This window comes from Phoxinus phoxinus (genome assembly GCF_949152265.1).
Source record: "Phoxinus phoxinus genome assembly, chromosome: 12".
NCBI classification, from domain to species: domain Eukaryota; kingdom Metazoa; phylum Chordata; class Actinopteri; order Cypriniformes; family Leuciscidae; genus Phoxinus; species Phoxinus phoxinus.
In genome coordinates, this window is record NC_136887.1 from 35,639,903 (window position 1) to 35,653,389 (window position 13,487).

The window sequence follows — 13,487 nt, forward strand, 5'->3', positions numbered from 1 at the left end:
ATATCAGTCCGTAATGCAGGGGAAAGTGTGACTGCTCATTGAACTGCTAATGTTGATCACTTTCCTGCTGGACAATCCTGAACGATGAAGCATCTGTGAATAAAGACCTGGTAAGTTCATCTCCATGTGTTTGTCTATGGAAAACTGTTTTTGCAGCATCATCATTGTCATTGTGTAGATGTGAAACGGGTCTTTAATCTGCTGGTCCACTGCTTTGTGAGTGTGTTTGTCTATAGAACTGCTTCTGCAGCGTCATCATGTTGTAGAGACCAGGGACAAATGCATTAATGAACTTGAACCAACACGTTAAAGGTAGGGTAGGTAGGATTTATATAAAAACTTTTTACCAAATTTGTTTAAACTTTCTATATATATCAATGCATAATTAAAATGTAAGTACTCTGATAAAAAGAGTATAAAAATTGAGTGACTCTAGACCGTTTAATCTTCATTAAACACAGCTCATTATTTCCATTCGGGACGAATCACAGGATTGGCTTGCGCGACTGTCACTCTCCGTCGCCATGACTACCGCCGCTATTACTGGCTCCGCCCACGTGCGCGCAGTCGCGCACCCGTTTTTAGGTGGGAGTGAATGGAATTAATGAGCTGTGTTTATTGAAGATTAAATACACTAGAGTCACTCAGTTTTTTATACTCTCTATTTCAGAGTACTTGCATTTTAATTATGCATTGGTATATAAAGACAGTTTAAATTTCATTCATGCTTGAGAAAAAGGAATGTGACTTGGTGAGAAATGTTCAGAATAAAACTGACTTTGAAGTACAAATGCATTTTTGGAGATTATCCCCCGACTTTTCACATCCGCTCTATCTCTATGATGTTGGTTAAAAGTGAATATAAATGACAATGCTTTACACTGTCTGCATTTTCAGAGATAAGCCAGATTTTATGAACATTGACTCTTATAAAACAGTTATTTTATTGAGTTAGAAACGCACAGCGCAGCCTGTCTAACCTGAATTATGAACAAATAACTCATAACGGTTCTTTTTAGTATCTTTAAAACTGCATTTTTCCATCTTAAAAATTACGCCATATGCTCTCATTGACAAATGCGGAACAATTAGTTGATGCGTTCATGAGCTCAAGGCTAGATTATTGTAATGCTCTACTGGGTGGTTGCCCTGCACGCTTAATAAACAAACTACAGCTAGTTCAAACGCAGCAGCTCGAGTTCTTACCAGAACCAGGAAATATGACCATATTAGCCCCGTTCTGTCAACACTGCATTGGCTGCCTATTAAACATCGTATACATTTTAAAATATTTCTGATTACTTACAAAGCACTAAATGGTTTATCTCCGCAGTACTTGAGCGAGCTCTTAACGCATTATAGTCCTTCACGTCTATTGCCATCTCAAAACTCCGCCCAGTTGATAATACCTAGAATATCAGAATCGACTGCTGGCGGTAGATCCTTTTCCTATTTATCACCAAAACTCTGGAACAGTCTTCCTAACATTGTCCGGGAAGCAGACACACTCTGTCAGTCCAAATCTAGACTAAAGACACATCTCTTCGGCCTAGCGTTCACATAACACATTATAGACTTATATAACTCAATGTTAGGCTGCATAGATCAGGTCAGCTGGAACTGGGAACACTTCCCTTAAATCCTGATGTACTCGTTACATCATAAGAAGAATGGCATCTACGCTAATTTTAGTTCTTTGTTTATCCCGCGGTTTTCCCGCAGCCTGCCGGATCCAGATCTGAGGAAGGACCTTCGCCTGGACCCGATGACACCGCAGCGCTGAAGTGTCCACTAGCCTCTCCCTATGGAGGATCCCTTTACCACTCTACAGATAAAGCGTTGTGGGAAATTCGCGTATCTTCCCCGTAGTGATAAAATAAAATTCTGTATCAAATTTATAGGCTGGACAAGTAGTTAGGTAGTAGTTTGGTTTTGCAGAGAATTACAAACATGCGCACATATATTCAAACACACATAACTATAGAATTAATTCTTGATGCGCACATGAGCGCCATCAGCGTTTCTCACAGGTTCACTTGAATTTGACGCGAGTGGCAACCAGTGCAATTTTGTGAGGAGAGGAGTGACGTGTGCTCTCTTCGGCTCGTTAAAAACCCCTCTAGCTGCAGCTTCTGGATAGAACAAGCTACAGGAAAGATTAGTCCAGAGGATTAGCTTCAGTCTGTCGACATATACAGGACTTCACTAGACATTACATGACTCCCAGATGTTACTTGAACTCCCCTGTTTTCTGTCCAAGGAGCCAAAGAAGTGGTTTAATGTCCTGAGCTCCCACCTTTCCACATGGGCCCAGTTTTGTGATCTGTTTAGGAAGGTTTTTCTGCCATCTGATAATCAGGAGCGCATTATGAGAGCTGTCCTGGACAAGGTTCAGATGCCAGACGAACCTTTGACTACATTTGTCTCCCACATGCTGAGTGAATTTCGAAAATTGAGAACTCTGCCTCCTCAACTGGAGCAAATTGAGCTAATTTGAAATGCTTTGAACACTGTGGAGAAATACAGGGTAGCACTCTATGGTACTGTGGTAACGTCTGTGGTGGACCTTCTCTTGCGTGCCCATGAACTGCTTTCAGTCTTGAGTCCGTGTGGTCGTTATGCACCCCAAGTCCCGCAGTCAGTTCCTGTAGCAAGGAAAGTTCACCGTCTCAAGTGTTTGATGCCGGCATATACTTCCTGTAACTGTCCATCCTGTAGACTTCGGAATAGTCTGGATGTGCGCTCGGGAGTTTCGCCCAATCAGCAGGTTGAACATACTACAGAGTTAGGAACACCGAAGTAGTGTGTCTCATGCACCTGGGTGCCTCAGTTAGGCACTAAAACTTCAGAGGGGGGAGGACGTTTCAGAGAGGCAATCCTCCCCCAAGACCGTAATTGAGCCTCACTTACCTGATTCATCCCAGTCCACTCAGCAGTGCGAGGGGATGCTTCAAAATTTGTTCCAGGGGGGACTTTCAAAACAACAGCTTGGTCTATTTAGCACAAACTGGGCTACCATAACATATGAGCAACATACATGTTTCTATTTTTGAGAGAATAATGTTTATGCATGGTTATTGAAAAAACTAAAAATTAAAGTTTCTGAAATAAGGCCACACAACACATAATAAATATGTGTCCACAATACTTTTGACTAATGGATGTTGTTGTTATTATTAATAATAATAATGATGTCTAGTGCGGTGGCTGTGATATAAACCTACCAATGTCCGTTGCCATGATTTTTGGAATGACTGATCGTGAGAGGAAAAAATTACGTTTTAGTCGCATAACATCGGTTAATGGAAACGCAGCCATTTCGCAATAGTTTTTTATCAATATTTATTAAAAAATCGCAACATTTTTGTGCAAATGTGTAATGAAAACGCACTTTTTTTATTGTTGTTTTGTTCATATAAAAAGGGAATTTATCCTGTAAAATGTATATTGCTGTGGGTTTATGAAAAAAAAAATCGGTTTACTTGTGAAATTTTCTTTTTGTAACCTTGGACGAAGGGGTTAAGATGAGTTATATATTTCTCATAATTTTACTTGTGTTTCTGTGAGGTGGGAGACAACTATTCATGTACGAAGTTGTTTTTTTCCTGTATTTCCACAGTGCTGTTGGCTGAGGCCAGACAATTTTTTTTCCTATGGGGATTCTGTAACGGTCACTTTGTGCATTTACGGTAATTTGAGGTACAATGAGAACTGCGCATGTGCGTGAGAGTGTGTCAGTAGTAATGTGACAGGTGAGGAGAAGAGATGACCGCTCTACCAACTTTTGTACTCTTATATTTCCTTTCTATTTGTGACCAGAGTTTATTTATTTTATTTTTTTCTCACTCAATCCCCATGTATTCAGATGAGTGTGACATTTAAGTAATTTTATTAAACCCGGGGATAACACGCCGTCTCTCGTGCATCTTTTCCTCCGACAAATGCTTCTAACCACAGGTCGAGCTGGCTGATAAAAAACAAAATTTGTTTTCATTAAATCATAGTCTTAGCCATATTTCGCGTGTTTCTTTTATATAGGCCTACTTAAACAATTTATAGATGAATAAAACTAAAGAACTGACCGCATGCTGCTGAGTTTGGTTCATTGCTGTGATCGAGGCGCGGCGCCTCACAAACAAGTTGACAGGAAACCGAGACGGCAGTTTGTTTTTCTTTATTTTACAAAAGCACAATGTTGTGTTTTATTGCGAGTGTACACAAATATAAATAAATACTTTGCAGTTTCGCATGATGTCCTGTGTGATCAAAATAACGGAGTATATTTTTATGATTCCATCGCGCCGGCGCCTCACACACGCAACACACAGCATTGCAATCTTGACATTGCAGCCGGTTCATTATCAAAATAAAATAGGCAACCTAACACATAAAAATTACACTGCTCTTTTTAAAGGTGGGGTATGTGATTTGCAAAACGGCCGGTAGATTTTGAAAATACACAACTCAAATGGTCCTACCTTCTTTCCTTTTACTCCACCCATTCAAAGAACATGGACCAATCAATGGTACGACCGATTGATTGACACACTTACTGTCCAATGATTCTAGGTGGTCTTGGAAATGATTGGCTGGTGTTTTTTGAGTCCTGCCTGCTCCACAGATGATTAAATTGCTTAATTTTTATTTCAGTGCATCTAACTCAGTGGCTGTAAGTGGGTTAGGAATAGGATTTTAAGTGATTTTGAAAAAATGGCCAAAAAAGAGAATTACATACCCCACCTTTAAATAGTCAGTAGTAGCCTACAACTCGTGCCACTCAGCGTAAGCACATTTATATAGTGTGCATGTGATGTTCCGGCTCGGTATCGACATCGGCTCAGTCCTGCTCCTCCATGGTAGCTTTATATGATCCCGCTCTTATTCATGCACATTTTTTCTAACCATTCATCGCGACAAGACAAAAGAGAACGCGCTGTCAGTGAATGTCCTCCTGACACACACACACACACACACACACACACACACACACACACAGAAACACCGCGCACCAGTATCGCACAGACAGCGCACCAGTATTAAGTTCTCTTTCACACATGTAAGCCATAATGTCCGTTTTGTAGAGTATCCGCACAAGAACGGTGTAACCCAGGTTATCCACAGAATTAACACGTGATCAAATGAAGTGAGCAGAACATTTATTTTCACTTATACAGTTTCACTTATAGTGGTACACTTATTTTCATGAGTATTAAAATAGTAAATTAAAATAATTTTTGTTTGTAAGACTGACCAATGAGAATTGAGGATGTTAAAAAAATTTTTTTCAGTTTCCGGAATTCGCACGCGGTGAGAGCTCGCGCTCTCTAGATTGGAAAAGCAGACGAGAGCAGTCGTGATTTGGATCTCTCCAAAGAGAATTGAGTATTTGTTTGAAAAAATTGATTAGGATTGAAGTTATTTGTGCCCAGATACGATGTAGCGAAAAGAGAAGTAAATTTGATGTGAAAGAGACTATTAAATAGATTTTATAACGTGTGACGCAGCCTTGTTAACGCATAGCGCGTTCACGTATCAAAGAGTTGTTTGAGAAAACTCAATAACGATCAAAAAAAAAGATCTATGATTAGAATTTATTTTTACGAGAGAGTTGAGCAAAGGAATGAGTTGTAAAAGAGTTCTTATAAGACCTAAAAGGATTATATGTTCAAGTTCATCGGGTCTTGGTGAGTTACACTTTTATTTCATGTAATAAAATGTGAAATGTTGTTGAAATGCTCATATAGGCCTAAGTTAATTATAAATGAGAAATATGTTTATTTTATGAGTAATGTATTTTTCTTTACGATCACATATGGTGAACGAATGATCGCACGTTGTATGTGAAACGCAATCGCCATTTTGATGCCGTGCTAGACAATGGTAAATGATGTGATCTGTGTATGTTATGGAGAAAACTAACAAGGATTTATTTTCTGACCTTTTATTCAAGGTCAGGTTTTTTTGTTTTGTTTTCTCTGTTTTTCTTCTTTCTGCCTTTTGCTGATTTCATTTCATCATCATCATCTTTTCGAGTGCATGCTGTGTATTGAGTTGATGCTGCATTGAAATCGTGCTTTCCGGATTGGAGTTCCTGGATTCCTGGTATTCGTTCCTACTCTCGTGTTCGCGGAGGGAGTCGGGACTGGCGAGCCGCACGGACCTAACAGCGAGTCGTGATTGCATGGAACTGACATTAGTGTTGCCGATGGATAATGGATGGTAGGAAATTGAACTAACAGCACTTACATTTTTCACCGTTCAATTGACCGTTCGCAAAAGCCACGCCCCTTAGTTATTGTTACTACGCCCGTCAAACAATTGAGACACATACAGCATGGCTGGGTTGAGCTCCATACATTAAGTGATTGGTTTTGGAGTAATGCAGCAGACATATCCTCCAGAGCACGACAGAAATATAGACAGAATAGCGCACGGGAGCACATGCACAAAACAGTTTTGTAAAATTATATATCAATAATTTTAATTTGATTAACGATTATTTTAATAATCGATTAATCTGTCGATTATTTTTTCGATTAATCGATTAATCGGATATATATATTTTTTTTAAAGCATTCATTCCCAACACTTTATTCAAAAACAGAACTGACAGTGCAAATTCACAGTGCAAAAAAATCTTCAGAAAGTGCACAAACAGGTCGCTCCTTATAGGATGCACCGATACCATTTTTTCAGAACCGATCCGATACCAAAAATCCTGAGTATCGACCGATACCGATACCAGGGCAGTTTTTTTTTAAAATCAAGTAGAATTTCTAGAACTATGTTTGTTGAACTGATAATCACTATTTTGTGTGTTAAACACAATCTACTTAATACAGACAACTTCATTAAAAAAAAAAGACCATAAATGCTATTATAAACTAGAATAGTGGATAATTAAGCATACAATTTAGTCTAGAAAAATCACAAGCACAATAATTGTATTAAATCTGAACATGAAAAAACATTTAGTGAGGAACAAATATTAGAATAAGTGTAACACTAAATTTGGTAAAACGTTACACATTGCTCTTTGTATTGTTGTAAAATACATTCATGAAAAACAAGATAACAAAAATCAAAAAGATAAATTATTTTATAGCCTACTATAAAATTGAGACATGTTTTAAATGTATAGCACATCGGTTTAATGAGGCAGCAACATGATGGATAGTACAGAACTAGAAAGGCTATTAATAATCGTTCATTGCGTCGCTGTATTATGATATGAAAGGCCCCAGTACAGTGCGGCACACAGCGCTTATGCGCATCGCGAGCGCAGAATGATGCGCTTGAAGCAACACGAGTCACAGCGCGCAGCTCTTCGAGTCCGGATTGAAAAGTTCAAATCACAAAGGAAAGGCATATTGATGCGTAGTGTATTATACACAGTATCTATCTATCTATGCAATAGTTTATTGAGCATTTTCTTTTAACAGTTTTAAATGTCAGTTACTGTGCGCGTGAAGAACAGTTAGTGCTCTGACTCTTCTCCAGTGTTATGAGAGACACCCGGTAGAAAGTAACATGATGCAGCAATAAAGTCCAGCAAGATAAAGTTGTTTAATGCAAAACCATAGACCTTTATCTACAGATCAAGTATAATTATAGTAACATTGAATCATCTTGGAGAGAGTTTTTTATCGTGTTGACTCGTAACCGAACGCGACGCGCTGTTTGATGCTGGATGGAGAATGACTGACAGCCGCAGCGGAGGGAAAAGTGATCTTGATTTAGTGACTTAAATATTAATTTCTATCTCACATTATACTATATAATGGCTTCCGAACACTTATGATATAGTGCAGGACAACTTTATGATGCTTTATAATGTTTTTGTCCCTTTTGTGGGGCTTAACAATAGCACAGAATATACGCACCATTTTTTTTTACATCTCCGTGTCGCGCGACACAACGAATCGATAATGAAATTCGTTGCCAACTATTTTAATAATCGATTTTTATCGATTTTATCGATTAGTTGTTGCAGCCCTAAATTTGATCATATATCATTTTACAAAACTGTTTTGCGCATGTGCTCCTCAGTCACAACACTGCAATCAGAGGACGCGCTGAAACCATCAACTCTCGATTGTTCTCTTCATTCATAACTCAGCCGACTGAGACGATATATTTGTGTGAATAGTTGTGCAACTGCGCGAACTTTGTTTTGAAGTTTAATGTTTGAGTTCCAGAGGAATTTGTGACTGTGTTCCTGTTCAACCACATCAAAGTTTCGTAATTAGTAAGTCCGTGCTTTTTCTCTTTTTCTCTCTCTTGTTTGCTGACTGATGAGGGGCCGCAGTGCCGTAGTGAAACGTGTTTGTACATGTAGCCTATTTTTTAATAATAGTTGCAAGCAATCATAAAATACAGCAAGTTTTAAGCCCGTGCAGACCTCACTGCCATAGGCGCATCATTGCACTATCTTGCTGAAATCGGAATGTTTGACGGAGGTCCTTCTCCTTAGTTACAGTTGCTGAGCTCGGATTGGACGAGAACCGTTCGAGGGCGGGGTTTTGCGAACGGTCAATAGACCAACGCTACTTTTGCGTCATCGAAGGGTAACGCCCCTTTTTGGGGGAAAACAAACGGATTCCCCTGAGAACAGAACTCGCTCTAATAAGTTTCTTGACAGCAAAAATGGCACAAATAGACACACTCTTTGCCGGCTGAGGACCGTGAGTGGTATTTAAAGAAGCTACTGGATATGGGGATACAGAGGTGTCCCTTTGAAATGGTCGAAAACTGGATTAATGACCCCACGCAGTGGCCAGATATGGACTATTCAGAGTTTCAGACATCTAACGTTACCACTGTCTCGTGGAATCACCAAATAACGTTAGCCTATTTTTTTTGTCATTAACACACTCACAGTATGACAAACTAGACGATGTCGAGGAGTCGGTGGTTTACTTGGATCATATTTCACTTGATTTAAGCTATTGACATAACGTTAGTTTTGTTGTCGACTAACTTAGCTAACGTTGTTACTAACGTTAGTTAACGTTAGAAAGACGAAGCTGCTAGCAGCAGTTTAGTTGGTATGATAACGAAATTAAAGCCAGTAACTAGCAAGTACACTACTTCATGTTAAATACACATAGTTTGGGGGATTGAATTAGTGACACGAGCAGAAACCAGCCAAGTCCACTTTAGTCCTAGCCTGCCACTATTTCAACAGTAAAATCAGTTAAAGGGGTCATGACATGGTTTTTTTTATTTTATTATTATGTTCCCTTAGGTGCAATTATAGTATTACTATAGTTTTTTTTACAAAAAACTTTTAAAATGTAGTGATTTATGACCTTTTCCCACCCTGTTTCTCATCCTCTGATTCAAACAGTCTGTTTTGGGGGTGTTTCCCCTTTAAGAGTTCAGTGTTAACGCCCACTGTTATGATTGGCTAACGTCAGTGCCTATGCATCAATTATTAACGCCCCCAGCCAGAACATTTGCGGATTCGGCGTAACTGTTTAATAGCGGGTGATTCACGCGAAGCGATGGCTCTTGCAATGATAAAACCTTATTATGTTTGAGCCGGAATCAGAGGAAAATTAACCATCACCACAACAACGAAGACTGGATCAGCCCGTGTACACATGGAAAGTGAAACTATTTTGAATTAATAAAAAAAAATTAACCCGAGACACTTGAAAACGGATTATTGTTGCATAATTATCCTATAGCTTCATTTGCTAACAGTTTAACATTATTTAACTAATTCCAATGAAATGATAGGGTGTACCACGGACAAAAATGCATGCACAGACAGGCCATCTTTGAAGATGCAGCATTGATAAAGGCAACATTTTTAATTTTCTATCACATGTAGGCCTACTAGAAAGGCGACATATTTTCAAGATTCTCTTATACAAATGTGTTTATATTAGCCATGGTAAAAAGTAAGTTTGTGTCGTCGTTATTGAGCCCAGAATGTCGGCACGGACTTATCTTTGAGCAACCGTTTTCTGGCAAAGCCAAGCATCATATTGGGATTTTTTCCTCAAAACAGTCATCCTTAAATGTATAGAACACTGCGGTGACTGGGACGTCCGCAAAAAATAAAGTGCATCCATTTTTCCCTGATGACTGGATCTTTCAGCGTATTTAAAAAGTAGTTTAAAGTTTTAAATACATTACTTACAGTTTGCGTCGTCGTTGTTGAGCCCAGAATAGACGGCACGGACTTATCTTTGAGCAACAGTTTTCTGGCAAAGCTCAAAACAGTCATCCTTCAAATGTATAGAACAAACGCTTAAACTAACACTGCCGTGACTGAGACGTCCGCAACAAATAAAGTGCATCCATTTTTCCCTGACGACTGGATCTTTCGCAGCGTATTCAAAGATGTAGTTTGTCCACAGCCAGGAAAAGCACATCTGCGGCATCGTAATCTCCCTGTACACAGACCCACTCGCTGTCCGTCGACTGAACACTTGTGCGGCGCGACAACGATACGAAGTGAGCGTAGTTGTCTTGCGCTTTAAGCGTAGTTGTCTTGTGCCTGGAGGCGGTCATATGCAAACGCTGGTACGTCACTTCGTACCGTGACGTCACTTCTTACCATGGATCCAGAACGAGCTGTATTTAGAGCTTGATTAAATAAATGATTCGTTTATAATGGGGAGGACGTCTTAAGCTATGAAACTTGCAGGACGTTTTAATGACACAAAGACCTCTTATATACCAAAAGATCAAGGCAAATTTGGTTTCTCATGTCATGACCCCTTTAACAGCCAAGGTAGCGTGCCTAGTGAGAGCTAACGTTAATCATGTAACTTTAACGTTAGCTGCTAGCAGCTTCGTCTTTCTAACTAGTATAGCTAATCGATAACAAAACTATGTCAATAGCTTAAAATAAATCAAGTGAAATATGATCCAAGTAACTTAAACCACCGACTCCTTTTGACATGGCCTCATCGTCTAGTTTGTCATACTGTGAGTGTGTTAATGACAAAAAAATAGGCTACTTACTCTTTAAATACCCCTCACGGTCCTCGGCCGGCAAAGAGAGTGTGTATGTTTGTGCCATTTTTGTTTTTTAAGAAACATTTTGCAGATCTAGAGCGAGTTCTGTTCTCAGGGGAATCCGTTTGTTTTCCCCCAAAAAGGGGCGTTACCCTTCGATGACGCAAAAGTAGCGTTGGTCTATTGGAAGGATTCAGCCACAAAGGAGAGACTGAGTAACGAACAATACTGTTGTCGTATAACGATTCACATTCAAGGTTGTGAATATAATTTGAGAGACTCATTTTTTGGAAACTGCTGGGTTTAATTCCAGTGAAGGGAATTAAGTGTGAATTTGTTGGGTTTATTTTATTTTTTGTTTGTTTGTTTATTAACGATGTTGCTTGTTCAAATGTGATTGCTTTCATTTTCCTTTTCCTTTTATATTGATTGAAAACTAAGAAGAAAAAAACTTATCCTACATACATTTTAAAAAGGGATCAAATAAGGAGTTTAACTTAAATTGATTATATCCTAAATTAAGCTTTTCAGAAGGTGAATTCACTGTAGTGATTAATTTTTATTTTTTATTTTTCCAAAGAAACGAGAGGTTAATGTATTAATTTACATAAACATTGTGACAAGTGAATATACTTTGCCTTTTGAGTCTTTGAAACTCATTAAGAACAGACAAAAAGGTGTCTAATGAAATTATTTTATTTGTTTGAGAAGCACACTTTGAATTTTATTTGTTTTTTCTCTTTCCTGTATTTTCTTTTTCTTCTTTCTCTTATACATTCAAGTTTCAAATTCTAAACAAACCAATATATTTCAATTATACCTTTTACCTTGTGTGAGTGACTCGTTATTGTTGGGACATCCTTATTCTCTGCAGGTGAATTTAGTTCTTCTGATTTGACTGGTCCATACTCAGACTTTGTGTCTGTATGAAATTGAGTGAAGGGTTACAACAGTCTTAGATGAGTTAAATAAAATCGTAAATGAAAGTAAAGAGTAGTGAGAGAATGGGATGCGTGAGATCCTGTCAGCAGCGGCTGGTCCTAAAGTGGCAACAGCTCTCGGTCAGTAAAGTTAACCAAAGAAAACAGAGAATATTACCAACTGCTCTTGATTTGATTTGATTTATTTTATGGATTAACAAACATACATAATCCAAAGGATAACATGTTAAAGTGTAAACACTTATTTCCAACATGGTCCTTGGTGATAAAACACAAAGACAAAAACCTTTACACAAATCATCCGAATTTCAACAACATCCTAAAATCATAAACCACATAAATTAATCAATCTATGCTAGTTAAAAAGATCAGCTACTCTACTCCATAAAAGGGCCTTAACCTGATATCTAAAAGTCCCTCTGGTATTTACCATTTTGAGGGAAATTGGCAAATTATTCCACAGCATGATACCAGTATAAAAAAAAAGAAGAACTTCCAGCTGCATTGTTGACTCTGGGTACTCTACAAGAACGGACACTGGCCCTAGTATTATGGTAATGCTGTGTATGAACCATTTTTATATTGGAGTGTAAATATTTGAGAGCAGAACCATTTATGACATTATACATATGATTCAGCTTTAACTGCTCCACTCTAACCTGTACTGGCAATAGTCCTACTCTTTTAAAAGCATCTCTGCCCATATGAGTCCTAGGGGGTGCATTTAACAGATAGCGGATAACATTATTTTGCATCACTTGCAGTCTGTTTTTAAGTTTAACTGATAATCCACAGTACCAAGCTGAGCATGCATAATCGAAATGACATTGAATTAACGATACAACCAGTAATTTCTTGATAGAAAAATCAATAAAAATTTCAATTTACCTGCACACTTGGATAGTATTTTGTCAGCAATAGATGAACAGGTTAATGACTGGTCTAATGTTAACCCCAAGTATGTAACACTTTTCTGAGACACTATTTCAGTGCCATTACATTCGATCTTAAGCAATTTTACTTAACACTAAGAAACGACCAGCACAACACAGACTCCAACATGTTGTGTGATGCTTTCTCCGGTGTGTTGCGTCTCTGTCTGGCCGGTACTCGAGCACGCGCTTGTAAACTGATTGTTTGCATTCTGAAACATCACCGCTAGAGGGCGCTGAAAAATACATACAGCACCTTTAAAAAGCGATTGATAATGGATAGTGTATCTCTGGTAACAAGACCCGCGCTGCTCTCGGCCTCTTTGTGAGTTTTTTACATTTATAACAACACAACTGCCATACCGTAGTAATATGTGTTCTCAAGTTGCTGAAAGCTGTACGGAAACTCCCGAGTTGTAATAAGTTTACATTTACATTTAGCAGACGCTTTTGTCCAAAGCGACTTACAACTGAGGACTACAGCAAGCGAGCCATCGTGAAGAGGCAAAAACAAGTGCTTGACATACACAGTTGTCTTGTGGATGTAGTCAGGGATTCTGCATTGGGATGATTGGAGATCGTCCACCAGCAGGGAGCCGTGAATGAGAATGTTCTGGAGAGGGATTTTGTGGCTCTCTGT